This window comes from Ascaphus truei, unplaced genomic scaffold (assembly GCF_040206685.1).
Source record: "Ascaphus truei isolate aAscTru1 unplaced genomic scaffold, aAscTru1.hap1 HAP1_SCAFFOLD_509, whole genome shotgun sequence".
Classification (NCBI taxonomy): domain Eukaryota; kingdom Metazoa; phylum Chordata; class Amphibia; order Anura; family Ascaphidae; genus Ascaphus; species Ascaphus truei.
In genome coordinates, this window is record NW_027456840.1 from 72,958 (window position 1) to 87,035 (window position 14,078).

General features: G+C 48.9%; 1 long non-coding RNA gene across 2 annotated transcripts in view; it reads left to right on the forward strand.

The window, feature by feature from the left end:
• LOC142485007 (uncharacterized) overlaps positions 1–14,078 on the forward strand; it is a 73,172-nt gene that overhangs the window by 19,037 nt on the left and 40,057 nt on the right. The gene's annotated exons all lie outside the window — the stretch shown is intronic.

Consider the following 14,078-nt stretch of genomic DNA (forward strand, 5'->3'; position numbering starts at 1 on the left):
CCTTTGTTGAAAGGTGTTAACTGGAACACTTAAGACCTGCCCTGGTTTGGGCTTCGGATAAACAGTGAGGGTGATAAAACTCTTTGAACAGCACTTAAATCCTAGACATAGCGGCGTCCCCAGGGCCATCTGCTACCTTATGGCCCAAAAGAATCTCTTCTGGGTCTTTGTCCATACCTTAAGATACACTATTAAGCATAAAACATAAACGTATTAAAATATCCGGTTCCGTTAGGTTTAGCAGGTCCAAACTTCCCAGTTCGCATTGCCAGAACTGGGACACCATATGGTCCAAAAAGCGACTTGCTACGACCTAAGAAACCGAAGTTACACCAATGCACATTAAATCATTTTAATACAAAAATCTCCATTGAAAAAGAAATCTCAGCTTTTCACTAAATCCCCATTGAAAACAACGGGCAGCTCCGCCATAGACTTTCAATGGTAAATCGCCGCCATTGAAGTCAATGGGGGTTTTCTGCCATTGACGTTTATGGGAAAAGTCCCGAACTTCAAGGGGGTCCATACTCCGTCGGGTTGGTCCAAGCGGGTCAAGGATGGTTCTGCAGCGATGCCGGAGCAGTGGCTACAGATACCCCAAACCCTGATCCGCTGAACCCTCCGGAACCGGAGATATGGATTCCTAAAATTCAGCATTTCTCACTTAGTCATTTTTCTGAGCCGTTTCTGCCGCCGCCGGCAAAGCCTATGGCGCGACCCGCTCTATCTGGTTCGACCCTTATCGGGGGTCCAGGATTCGGGGACCCGGTGGTGGTCGAGTGGGGGGACGCTTAGGAACTAGGGGCAAAAATAATTTTATCCCTAGGTGCCCTAAAACAGTTTATTTCCCCGCTAATTGACGTTGAACTTGACCCAGTGATTTTAGCTCTTTTGAAGGACATTGTATCCGCTTTGCGGTTTGCGGTCTGGACGGCAGCCAACTAGGTTACCTCGAGGCATCTCCATTGAAGTCAATGAGCCCATTGACTTTCAATGGGAAACCGCCGCTCTCCCTCTCGGACGCCACCTGCTGGTCACTACAGGAAACAGGACGAAAACAGCACAAATTCCTATTGAAATGCATTGAGCCCTAATGGCGGCCAATGGGGACCTGCAAAATGGTGCCCGAAAAGGCGGGAAACTTACACAAAGAGCTATAATCATTAAAGAATTATTAACCCTTGTGCTCCCGGATGGATTCTAGTGTGTGTGTGATGCAAACACTGAGTAACCAGACATTACAATGGAACAGGGGAAAATACATTTACATGTCATAACAAGGGTTACATCACATTTCTGGACCTCAGCCCAGTTAACCCCTTGTCTCCCTGGTGCGGTCAGGGGTGGCCAAATGGGGTGCAACCCCTTTAATACCGGGCCACCCCCTCTCTCCCTCTACACCTCCCCTTCTTAATGCGTGTCCTGTGGCCCACTGGCCCTGACGGGGAGTGGGGCACTGCTGGCACCATTAATGAATTCAGTCTCAGAGGGATAGTCCTGGCGTGAAAGTCCATCAGCATTGCTGTTTTCACTACCCTTTTTGTGCTGAATGGTGAATTCAAATTCTTGCAAAGCCAAGCTCCATCTCAGCAGTTTGGCATTTTCCCCTGATACCCTCTGTAGCCAGCTCAGGGGATTGTGGTCGGTAATGACCGTGAAAGCGCTCCCATAGACATAGGGCTGGAGCTTTTTGAGTGCCCACACAATGGCCAAGCACTCCTTTTCAATGGTGGCATATGCCACCTCCCTGGGGAGCAGTTTGCGACTGAGATACACCACAGGGTGCTCTTTGCCGTCGTCCCCCACCTGGCTCAACACAGCCCCCACACCAAAGTCTGAGGCATCAGTCTGAATAAGAAAATGCTTGGTATAATCTGGGGCAGCCAGGATGGGGGCCTCAGCAAGCGCAGCTTTCAGTGCCTGGAAAGCAGTTTCACAGCAGGAGACCAGGTAATAAGCACAGGCAGTTGCTTCTTAGTCAGATCAGTCAGGGGTTTGGCCACGGCGCTGTACTGTGGGACAAATTTCCTGTAGTACCCTGCGGTGCCCAAAAAGGCCATGACCTGTTTCTTGGTTTTTGGAACAGGCCACTGAACTATGGCTTCTACCTTGGCTGGCTCTGGCTTGAAATGCCCTCCACCCACCCTGTGCCCTAAGTACAGGACTTCTGCCATACCTACCATACACTTAGTGGGTTTTAAGGTAAGCCCAGCCTCCCTGATTCTATCCAGCACCGCAGCTACATGTCCTATGTGGGATTCCCAGGAATTACTAAAGACAACAATGTCATCTAAGTAAGCCCTGGCATAGCTCTGCATCCCTTCCAGTAACCTATTGACCAAGCGTTGGAAGGTAGCCGGGGCATTCTTCATCCCAAATGGCATCACCAAAAACTCATAGAGGCCACTTGGAGTGAAGAATGCTGACTTCTCCCTAGCCTCCAGGGTCAGGGGAATCTGCCAGTAGCCTTTGCTCAGATCCATGGTGGTCAGATACTTTGCCCCCGCGAGTTCATCTAGTAACTCATCCATGCGGGGCATGGGGTAAGCATCTGACACCGTCCCAGCGTTGAGCAACCGGTAGTCCACACAAAACCGGGTGGTTTTGTCCTTCTTAGGCACTAGGACTACTGGACTTGCCCAAGGGCTCTGGGACGGAGTAATTACCCCTAGGGTCAGCATCTCCTCAATCTCTCTCTCCATACTTGTCTTGACCTCTGCTGACACTCTATAAGCGTGCTTATGCAGAGGCTGCAGGTCCCCTGTGTGTACTGGGTGTTTGGTGAGATGTGTGGTCCCTGGCATGTCAGTGAAGAGGGCGCTATACTGAGCTAGCATGTCCCTGGCTTCTCCCTTCTGCCTAGCACTCAACTGTGCCCCGATCTCTACCTGCTCAACAGTGTTTCCTTGCTTTGCCTCCCCTAGGAGATCAGGCAGAGCATTGCTCGCCGGATCCTCCAGCAGTGGGCTACAAATGGCCATTACTGCTCCCATACTCGGTGCTCTGTATTCCTTTAACATATTAATGTGATATGTCTTGTGCCTCTCAGGCGCTACCTGTACAACATAGTTGCACTCATTCACCTTTCGGATAACCGGGTACGGTCCCGACCAGGCAGCCATCAGCTTGTTCTCCCGAGTGGGTTTGAGAACAAGCACCTGCTGTCCTGGGATGAATTCTCTGCTACGGCCTGCTGGTCATACCATTGCTTCTGCTTGGTCTGAGCAGCCCTGAGGTGGTCCTGGGCCACCCCCATAAGCATCTCTAACCGGTCTCTGAGATCTACTACATACTGGATCACTGAAGCATCAGTAGCAGTAGTCTCCCCCTCCCATCCCTCACGGAAGAGGTCCAGAGGTCCACGTACCCTGCGGCCATATAGTAGCTCGAAGGGGGAGAAGCCTGTAGATTCTTGCGGTACCTCTCGGTATGCAAACAGCAAGTGCTGCAGGTGAATCTCCCAGTCTTTCCCCTCCGCCTCTATAAAGGTCCGAAGCATCTGCTTCAGGGTACCATTAAACCTCTCACATAATCCGTTTGTTTGGGGATGGTAAGGGGTAGTGCGCTGGTGCTGTACACCGCAGGCATCCCAGAGACAATGTAACAGTTCACTCATGAACTGCGACCCCTGATCAGTTAGGATCTCACTAGGGAAACCTACCCTAGCAAAAATGTTCAGCAAAGCTGCTGCCACTGTCTTGGCACTTATGGTGCCCAGCGCTACCGCCTCAGGGTACCGGGTGGCAAAATCCACCACCGTGAGGATGTAGCACTTCCCTGACCTGCTAGGAATCATGAGGGGTCCTATCAGGTCCATCGCTACCTTCTGGAAGGGTTCCCCTATTATCGGTAGGGGTCTCAGGGGTGCCTTCACACGGTCGCCCGCCTTACCTACTCGCTGGCAGGCATCACAGGAGCGGCAGAAATCAGCCGCATCCCTGGATGCCCCCGGCCAGAAATAACGCTGCAATAACCGGGCTCGCGTTCTGGTGACCCCCTGATGTCCCGCTAACGGAATAGAGTGAGCTACCCGTAACAATTGCTGTCGGTACCCCTGGGGTACTACTAGCTGTCGCTTACCGGTCAATCCCTTCTCTATTCTCGGGTTCCCTTCTTCTCTGTATAGGAGTCCCTTATGCCATAGGCAGCGCTCAGTGCCCTCCCCTGCCTGAGATTCGGACGCCCGAAGTCTCACGCCGGCCAGGGTAGGGTCTGCCTTCACTGCCTCCCTAAACTGGGCTCCTAAATCTGCCCCCCCCCAGTCATGTCATTGTCAGGGGAAGGGGACACGGTAAGGGGGAACAGTAAGTCAGCCTGTGGTTGCAACTGATCCTGGCTTACCTCCCTGGGCTCCTCTGTGCCCTCCGCTAACGTTGGTCCCAAAGGCTGGGGGACTGGGGTGGCCACCGCGACATTGCCGCGGTCTGGCTCCGGGTAACCGCCGCCACTGCAGCGGGCTGGGGCACACGGTCGTAGGTGCAGGTCATCGGTCCCAGGTCATTGCCCAAAAGAATTTCAGCATCCAAACCTGGTAAAACCCCCACCTCCCGCACACCCTTGCCCACCCCCCAATCCAAAAAAATGCGGGCCACCTGCAGGAAACGTGGCTCTCCGTCAGCCACAGTGATCTGTATCCCAGGGCCTGGGATCAATTCTTCTGGCCGGACCATATCAGGTCGGACCAGGGTCACTGCAGCTCCTGAATCAAGTAAGCCAACTGCTTGCCGGTCACCGACTGTGACCGGGGTGAGATGCTTGCTCCTGCCGTCCGTCTGCTGCAGGTCTGCGCTGTGATGTCCTCCGCTCCTGGCTGTAGGCACTGAAGAAACCGGGGTAGGGGTGACATGGGACGTCTCGCTGGGAGTTGTTTCCATGACCGGTCCTGGTTCTTTGGTGGAAGCCACCCGCACGCGGGCTACCGGCTTTGCAGCTGGGGTGCGTTGCCCTCGATAGGGTCCGTTGGAACGCAGGGGTTCCGGGCAATCTGGTCTGATGTGACCAGTGCTGTTGCAATTGTAGCACCGGCGCTCATGCCGGAGCTCTCCCGCCTTCTGTGACCCGCTGCCCGCAGGCGGCTTTTGGGTCCACTGGGGGGTACTCACAGCTTTCTTGGCCGGCGCCGGTGGGGTTACCGCTTTGGCTGGTACCTTGGCGGTCATCTGGGACCGGCTGACCACATAGTCATCTGCCATCCTCGCCGCCTCGGTGTAGGTCTTGGGCTTTTTATCATACACAAAAGCCCTCACCGCCGGCGGGCACTGCTGCATGAGCTGCTCCTGAAAGATGAGGTCCAGCAGGCGTTGGTAAGTCTTGGCCTCAGAGCCCTCCACCCAGTGTAACCCATACAAAGCCATGCGGGTCACATAAGTGACATAGGGTTAGGCTTAGGGTTAGGGTTAGGGTTATACGAAAATTTAGGTATGTGACTCATTTGGGTACAAACCAATCAGAGAAGAGTTAGGGTTGAAAGTAAGGGTTGAAAGTTAGGGTTGAAAGTTAGGGTTGAAAGTTAGGGTTGAAAGTTAGGGTTGACACTTAGGATTATTTTTCTATTTTTGTTTGGCCCAGGGTTATAGGGGAATACGAAAATTTAGGTATGTGACTCATTTGGGTACTAACCAATCAGAGAAGAGTTAGGGTTGAAAGTTAGGGTTGAAAGTTAGGGTTGAAAGTTAGGGTTGAAAGTTAGGGTTAGGGTTAGGGTTAGGGTTAGGGTTATAGGGGAATACGAAAATTTAGGTATGTGACTCATTTGGGTACTAACCAATCAGAGAAGAGTTAGGGTTGAAAGTTAGGGTTGAAAGTTAGGGTTGACACTTAGGATTATTTTTCTATTTTTGTTTGGCCCAGGGTTATAGGGGAATACGAAAATTTAGGTATGTGACTCATTTGGGTACTAACCAATCAGAGAAGAGTTAGGGTTGAAAGTTAGGGTTGAAAGTTAGGGTTGAAAGTTAGGGTTGAAAGTTAGGGTTGAAAGTTAGGGTTGACACTTAGGATTATTTTTCTATTTTTGTTTGGCCCAGGGTTATAGGGGAATACGAAAATTTAGGTATGTGACTCATTTGGGTTCTAACCAATCAGAGAAGAGTTAGGGTTGAAAGTTAGGGTTGAAAGTTAGGGTTGAAAGTTAGGGTTGACACTTAGGATTATTTTTCTATTTTTGTTTGGCCCAGGGTGATAGGGGAATACGAAAATTTAGGTATGTGACTCATTTGGGTACTAACCAATCAGAGAAGAGTTAGGGTTGAAAGTTAGGGTTGAAAGTTAGGGTTGAAAGTTAGGGTTGACACTTAGGATTATTTTTCTATTTTTGTTTGGCCCAGGGTTATAGGGGAATACGAAAATTTAGGTATGTGACTCATTTGGGTACTAACCAATCAGAGAAGAGTTAGGGTTGAAAGTTAGGGTTGAAAGTTAGGGTTGAAAGTTAGGGTTGAAAGTTAGGATTATTTTTCTATTTTTGTTTGGCCCAGGGTTATAGGGGAATACGAAAATTTAGGTATGTGACTCATTTGGGTACTAACCAATCAGAGAAGAGTTAGGGTTGAAAGTTAGGGTTGAAAGTTAGGGTTGAAAGTTAGGGTTGAAAGTTAGGGTTGACACTTAGGATTATTTTTCTATTTTTGTTTGGCCCAGGGTTAAAGGGGAATACGAAAATTTAGGTATGTGACTCATTTGGGTACTAACCAATCAGAGAAGAGTTAGGGTTGAAAGTTAGGGTTGAAAGTTAGGGTTGAAAGTTAGGGTTGAAAGTTAGGGTTGAAAGTTAGGGTTGACACTTAGGATTATTTTTCTATTTTTGTTTGGCCCAGGGTTATAGGGGAATACGAAAATTTAGGTATGTGACTCATTTGGGTACTAACCAATCAGAGAAGAGTTAGGGTTGAAAGTTAAGGTTGAAAGTTAGGGTTGAAAGTTAGGGTTGACACTTAGGATTATTTTTCTATTTTTGTTTGGCCCAGGGTTATAGGGGAATACGAAAATTTAGGTATGTGACTCATTTGGGTACTAACCAATCAGAGAAGAGTTAGGGTTGAAAGTTAGGGTTGAAAGTTAGGGTTGAAAGTTAGGGTTGAAAGTTAGGGTTGACACTTAGGATTATTTTTCTATTTTTGTTTGGCCCAGGGTTATAGGGGAATACGAAAATTTAGGTATGTGACTCATTTGGGTACTAACCAATCAGAGAAGAGTTAGGGTTGAAAGTTAAGGTTGAAAGTTAGGGTTGAAAGTTAGGGTTGAAAGTTAGGGTTGAAAGTTAGGGTTGAAAGTTAGGATTATTTTTCTATTTTTGTTTGGCCCAGGGTTATAGGGGAATACGAAAATTTAGGTATGTGACTCATTTGGGTACTAACCAATCAGAGAAGAGTTAGGGTTGAAAGTTAGGGTTGAAAGTTAGGGTTGAAAGTTAGGGTTGAAAGTTAGGGTTGAAAGTTAGGGTTGACACTTAGGATTATTTTTCTATTTTTGTTTGGCCCAGGGTTATAGGGGAATACGAAAATTTAGGTATGTGACTCGTTAGGGTTAGGGTTAGGGTTAGGGTTAGGGTTAGGGTTAGGGTTAGGGTTAGGGTTAGGGTTAGGGTTAGGGTTAGGGTTAGGGTTATAGGGGAATACGAAAATTTAGGTATGTGACTCATTTGGGTACTAACCAATCAGAGAAGAGTTAGGGTTGAAAGTTAGGGTTGAAAGTTAGGGTTGAAAGTTAGGGTTGAAAGTTAGGGTTGACACTTAGGATTATTTTTCTATTTTTGTTTGGCCCAGGGTTATAGGGGTTAGGGTTAGGGTTAGGGTTATAGGGGAATACGAAAATTTAGGTATGTGACTCATTTGGGTACTAACCAATCAGAGAAGAGTTAGGGTTGAAAGTTAGGGTTGAAAGTTAGGGTTGAAAGTTAGGGTTGAAAGTTAGGGTTGAAAGTTAGGGTTGACACTTAGGATTATTTTTCTATTTTTGTTTGGCCCAGGGTTATAGGGGAATACGAAAATTTAGGTATGTGACTCATTTGGGTACTAACCAATCAGAGAAGAGTTAGGGTTGAAAGTTAGGGTTGAAAGTTAGGGTTGACAGTTAGGATTATTTTTCTATTTTTGTTTGGCCCAGGGTTATAGGGGAATACGAAAATGTAGGTATGTGACTCATTTGGGTACTAACCAATCAGAGAAGAGTTAGGGTTAGCGTTGAAAGTTAGGGTTAGGGTTGACCCTTACGATTATTTTTGTATTTGTGTTTGGTTAAAAAAGAATAGAACATTTTTAGTTATGTGACTCATTTAGGTACTTGGCCAATGAGAGTTAAGTTCTGAACAATTTAGGGAGGGTGTGGTTTGGGGTTGAAAGTGTGGTAAGAAAAAGTGTAAGTGGGTAAGCACGTGAGGGAGGTTGTGGGTAGGTGGGTGAGGGAGGTTTAGGGATGTATGGTGGGTGTGGGTAAGGAGGTTGAAGGTTTTTGAGGGAAGGTGGATGATGAAGAGAGTGGGTAGGTGGTGTTGAAGGTGGATTAGGGAGGGTGAGTAAATGTGTCTGGGAGGGTGAGGATGAAGGTGGGTGAAAAAAGTGTGGGTCAGTTCAGGTATGGGTGAGTGGGCAAGGGTGAGGCTGGGTATTGGTGTGCAGGTAAGGGTGGTGAAGGTGAATTTTAATATGGATGATGAGGGTAGAAGGTGGGTGAGGGAGGTTGGGTGAAGGAGGGTGTGGGAAGGTGATGTTGAAGGTGGGTGAGGGATGGTTAATATGGGTATAGGAGGCTTTGTAGGTAAGGTTGAGGCCAGTAAGGTAGAGTGAACGTGGGTGAGGGAGGGTGAGGATTAAGGTGGAAGAAGGAGGGTGTGTTTAAGTGGGGTTAAAGGTTGGTGAATGTAGGTGAGGTAGGGGGATGAGTGAAGGTGTGGGTGAGTGAAGGTGTTGGTGAGGGGGCAATGGTGGGTGGGTGAAGGTGGATGAGTGTGAGGGTGAAGGTGGATGAGGTGGTGGGTGATAGTGAACATGGGTCAAGAGCGGGTGAGGAAGGGCATGGAATCAGTCTGTGAGCCTGCCCTTTCTATTTTGTTGTATATATTCTATTCCCTATCCAATTGACATGTTGCATTTATATGCAGTTAGTCATTCAAAAATTTGAAAACTCTTGCATTCGTTGCATGTTAGCGAGAGGCACCCTTAGAGGTAAAGAGCTAGCTTTTACCTCACTACTAAGTACTTGGACATTGAGGACTAGATCCGTTTTGTACAGAGCGGAGCTTCTCCTCTGCCGTATGCTAGGAGTGAAGAAGCACTACTGTCTATCGTCCGTAAAGGGGTATGCTTTCTTCCCCCAATTTACAGTCGAGCTAGCGCTGCAGATGGGACAGTAGCGAAGAGTTCACTGCCTGACTCTAAAAGGGCACACTCGTGTAAAGGGAGAGAAATCAACTCAAAGCTTTATATCCTGAGAGATAAAAGCAATGCATTGTGTAGGTGTACTCACTTACCTCAACTACTTACCTCCTTGTTAGTATGTCCTTTGTGAACATCATCTTGATAGACGAACTTACCTATTTTCATACTGCAAATAAATTTTACCCAAGATAAGTGAAAAAATATAATGCAATCCCCTTTAGAGCAATGCAGTTGAGGACCCTCTTTCACTGATGAACTAAATAAACAATGCTTAGACTGAGTGAGAGAGGGGTTTGTGAGAGAGAGGGGAGAGTGGTAGTCCTTGAAAGAGAGAGAGAAAGAAAGGACATTTGTGAGAGTAAAATACAGGTGATTTAGAAGGAGCAGGGATGCTAGTCAGGGAGAGTAATAGAGAGCAGGGAGAGAAAGAGAGGGTTTGAGAAAGAAAAAGAGAGAGAGAGAAGTGGAAGAAAGAAATGTGTGTGAGAGCAAGAGACGGGTTGAAGTGAAAGAGATAGAGTGGGAGTAAGAGAGAAAAAAATTGAGAGAAGGGAGAGGGAGAGAGAAGGGAGAGGGAGAGAGAAGAGAGGGAGAGAGAAGGGAGAGAGAGAAAGCAGGGAGAGACAAGTGTGAGAGGAGGGACAGAGAAGGGAGAGGGAGAGAGAAGGGAGAGGGAGAGAAAAGGAAAAGGGAGAGAAAATGAAAAGGGAGAGAGAAGGAAATGGAGATAGAAGGAAAAGGGAGAGAGAAGGAAGAGGGAGAGAGAATGGAGAGACAAGGGAGAGGGAGAGACAAGGAAAGGGAGAGAGAAGGGATAGTGAGAGAGAAGGGAGAGGGAGAGAGATGGAAGTGACAAGGGAGAGAGGAGGGAGAGAGAAGGGAGAGGGAGAGCGAAGGAAAGGAGAGGGGAAAGGAAAAGGGAGAGAATGGAGAGACAAGGAAAAGGGAGAGAGCATGGAAAGTGAGAGAGAAGGAAGAAGGAGAGAGAAGGAAGAGGGAGAGAGATGGGATAGGGAGAGAGAAGGGAGAGAGAAGGCAGAGGGATAGAGAAGGGAGTGAGAAAAGGGAGAGAGAAGGGAGAGAGAAAGAAAAGGGAGAGAGAAGGGAGAGGGAGAGACAAGGAAAGGGAGAGATAAGGGATAGGGAGAGAGAAGGGATAGGGAGAGAGAGAAGGGATAGGGAGAGGAAGAAGGGATACGGAGAGAGAGAAGGTAGATGTAGAGAGAAGGGAGATGGAGAGAGAAGGGAGAGGGAGAGAGAAGGGTGAGGGAGAGAGAAGGGTGAGGGAGAGAAAAGGAAAAGGGAGAGAAAAGGAAAAGGGAGAGAAAAGGAAAAGGGAGAAAAAAGGAAAAGGGAGAGAAAAGGAAAAGGGAGAGAAAAGGAAAAGAAAAGGGAGAGAAAAGGGAGAGAAAAGGGAGAGAAAAGGGAGAGAAAAGGGAGAGAGAAGGCAAAATGAGAGAGAAGGTAAAGGGAGAGAGAAGGAAAAGGGAGAGAGAAGGAAGAGGGAGAGAGAAGGAAGAGGGAGAGAGAATGGAGAGACAAGGGAGAGGGAGAGACAAGGAAAGGGAGAGAGAAGGGATAGGGAGAGAGAAGGGATAGGGAGAGAGAAGGGAGAGGGAGAGAGAAGGGAGAGGGAGAGAGTGATGAGGGAGTGACAAGGAAAAGGGAGAGAGAAGGGAGAGGGAGAGAGAAGGGAGAGGGAGAGAGGAGAGAGAGAAGGGAGAGAGAGAAGGGAGAGGGATAGACAGAGAGAAGGAAGAGGGTGCGAGAGAAGGGAAAGGGAGAGAGAGAGAAGGGAGAGGGGGAGAGAGAGGTAGAGGGAATGATCAGGGAGTTATAAGGGAGAGGGATAGAGAAGGGAGGGGGAGAGAGAGAGAGAAGGGAGTGGAGAGAGAGAAGGGAGAGGGAGAGCAAAGGAAAGGGGAGGGGAAAGGAAAAGGGAGAGAATGGAGAGACAAGGAAAAGGGAGAGAGATTGGAAAGGGAGAGAGAAGGAAGAGGGAGAGAGAAGGAAGAGGGAGAGAGAATGGATAGGGAGAGAGAAGGGAGAGAGAAGGCAGAGGGATAGAGAAGGGAGTGAGAAAATGGAGAGAGAAAGAAAAGGGAGAGAGAAGGAAAAGGGAGAGAGAAGGAAAAGGGAGAGAGAAGGAAAGGGAGAGAGAAGGAAAAGGGAGAGAGAAGGAAAAGGGAGAGAGAAGGAAAGGGAGATAGAAGGAAAAGGGAGAGAGAATGAGAAGGGAGAGAGAATGGAGAGACAAGGAAGAGGGAGAGACAAGGAAAGGGAGAGAGAAGGGATAGGGAGAGCGAAGGAAGAGGGAGAGAGAAAAGGGAGAGAGAGAGAGAAGGGAGAGAAAGAGAGTGATGAGGGAGTGACAAGGAAAAGGGAGAGAGAAGGGAGAGGGAGAGAGAAGGGAGAGGGAGAGAGGAGAGAGAAAAGGGAGAGAGAGAGAAGGGAGAGGGAGAGAGAGAGGTAGAGGGAATGACGAGGGAGTTATAAGGGAGAGGGAGAGAGAAGGGAGGGGGAGAGAGAGAGAAGGGAGTGGAGAGAGAGAGAAGGGAGTGGAGAGAGAGAGAAGGGAGAGGGAGAGCGAAGGAAAGGGGAGGCAAGGAAAAGGGAGAGAATGGAGAGATAAGGAAAAGGGAGAGAGCATGGAAAGGGAGAGAGCATGGAAAGGGAGAGAGAAGTAAGAGGGAGAGAGAAGGAAGAGGGAGAGAGAAGGGATAGGGAGAGAGAATGGAGAGACAAGGGAGAGGGAGAGACAAGGAAAGGGAGAGAGAAGGGATAGGGAGAGAGAAGGGAGAGGGAGAGAGAAGGGGGTGACAAGGGAGAGAGGAGGGAGAGAGAAGGGAGAGGGAGAGAGAAGGAAAAGGGAGGGGAAAGGAAAAGGGAGAGAGAAGGAAGAGGGAGGGAGAAGGAAGATGGAGAGAGAAGGAAGATGGAGAGAGAAGGAAGAGGGAGAGAGAAGGAAGAGGGAGAGAGAAGGAAGAGGGAGAGAGAAGGAAGAGGGAGAGAGAAGGAAGAGGGAGAGAGAAGGAAGAGGGAGAGAGAAGGAAGAGGGAGAGAGAAGGAAGAGGGAGAGAGAAGGAAGAGGGAGAGAGAATGGAGAGACAAGGGAGAGGTAGAAACAAGGGAGAGGGAGCGACAAGGGATAGGGAGAGAGAAGGAAGAGGGAGAGAGAGAAGGAAGAGGGAGAGAGAGAAGGAAGAGGGAGAGAGAGAAGGAAGAGGGAGAGAGAGAAGGGATACGGAGAGAGAGAAGGTAGATGTAGAGAGAAGGGAGATGGAGAAGAAGGAAGATGGAGAAGGGAGAGAGAGAGAGAGAGAGAGAGAGAGAGAGAGAGAGAGAGAGATGAGGGAGTGACAAGGAAAATGGAGAGAGAAGGGAGAGTGAGAGAGAAGGGAGAGGGAGAGAGGAGAGAGAAGGGAGAGAGAGAAGAGAGAGGGAGAGACAGAGAGAAGGAAGAGGGTGAGAGAGAAAGGAATGGTTGAGAGAGAGAAGGGAGAGGGAGAGGGAATGACGAGGGAGTTATAAGGGAGAGGGAGAGAGAAGGGAGGGGGAGAGAGAGAAGGGAGTGGAGAGAGAGAGAAGGGAGAGGGAGAGCGAAGGAAAGGGTAGGGGAAAGGAAAAGGGAGAGAATGGAGAGATAAGGAAAAGGGAGATAGCATGGAAAGGGAGAGAGACGGAAGAGGGAGAGAGAAGGAAGAGGAGAGAGAAGGGATAGGGAGAGAGAAGGGAGAGAAAGGCAGAGGGATAGAGAAGGGAGTGAGAAAAGGGAGAGAGAAAGAAAAAGGGAGAGAGAAGGGAAAAGGAGAGAGAAGGAAAAGGGAGAGAGAAGGAGAAGGGAGAGAGAAGGAAAGGGAGAGGGAAGGAAAAGGGAGAGAGAATGGAGAGGACAAGGGAGAGGGAGAGACAAGGAAAGGGAGAGAGAAGGGATAGGGAGAGAGAAGGGAGAGGGAGAGAGGAGGGGGTGACAAGGGAGAGAGGAGGGAGAGAGAAGGGAGAGGGAGAGAGAAGGAAAAGGGAGCGGAAAGGAAAAGGGAGAGAGAATGGAAAGGGAGAGAGAAGGAAGATGGAGAGAGAAGGAAGATGGAGAGAGAAGGAAGATGGAGAGAGAAGGAAGAGGGAGAGGGAAGGAAGAGGGAGAGGGAAGGAAGAGGGAGAGAGAATGGAGAGACAAGGGAGAGGTAGAAACAAGGCAGAGGGAGCGACAAGGGATAGGGAGAGAGAAGGAAGAGGGAGAGAGAAAAGGGATAGGGAGAGAGAGAAGGGATACGGAGAGAGAGAAGGGATACGGAGAGAGAGAAGGGATACAGAGAGAGAGAAGGTAGATGTAGAGAGAAGGGAGATGGAGAAAGAAGGAAGATGGAGAAGGGAGAGAAAGAGAAGGGAGAGAGAGAGAGAGAGGGAGAGAGAGAGAGTGATGAGGGAGTGACAAGGAAAAGGGAGAGAGAAGGGAGAGAGAAGGGAGAGGGAGAGAGGAGAGAGAGAAGGGAGAGAGAGAAGGGAGAGGGAGAGGGAAGGAAGAGGGAGAGAGAAGGAAGAGGGAGAGAGAAGGAAGAGGGAGAGAGAATGGAGAGACAAGGGAGAGGTAGAAACAAGGGAGAGGGAGCGACAAGGGATAGGGAGAGAGAAGGAAGAGGGAGAGAGAAGGAAGAGGGAGAGAGAGAAGGGATAGGGAGAGAGAGAAGGGATAGGGAGAGAGAG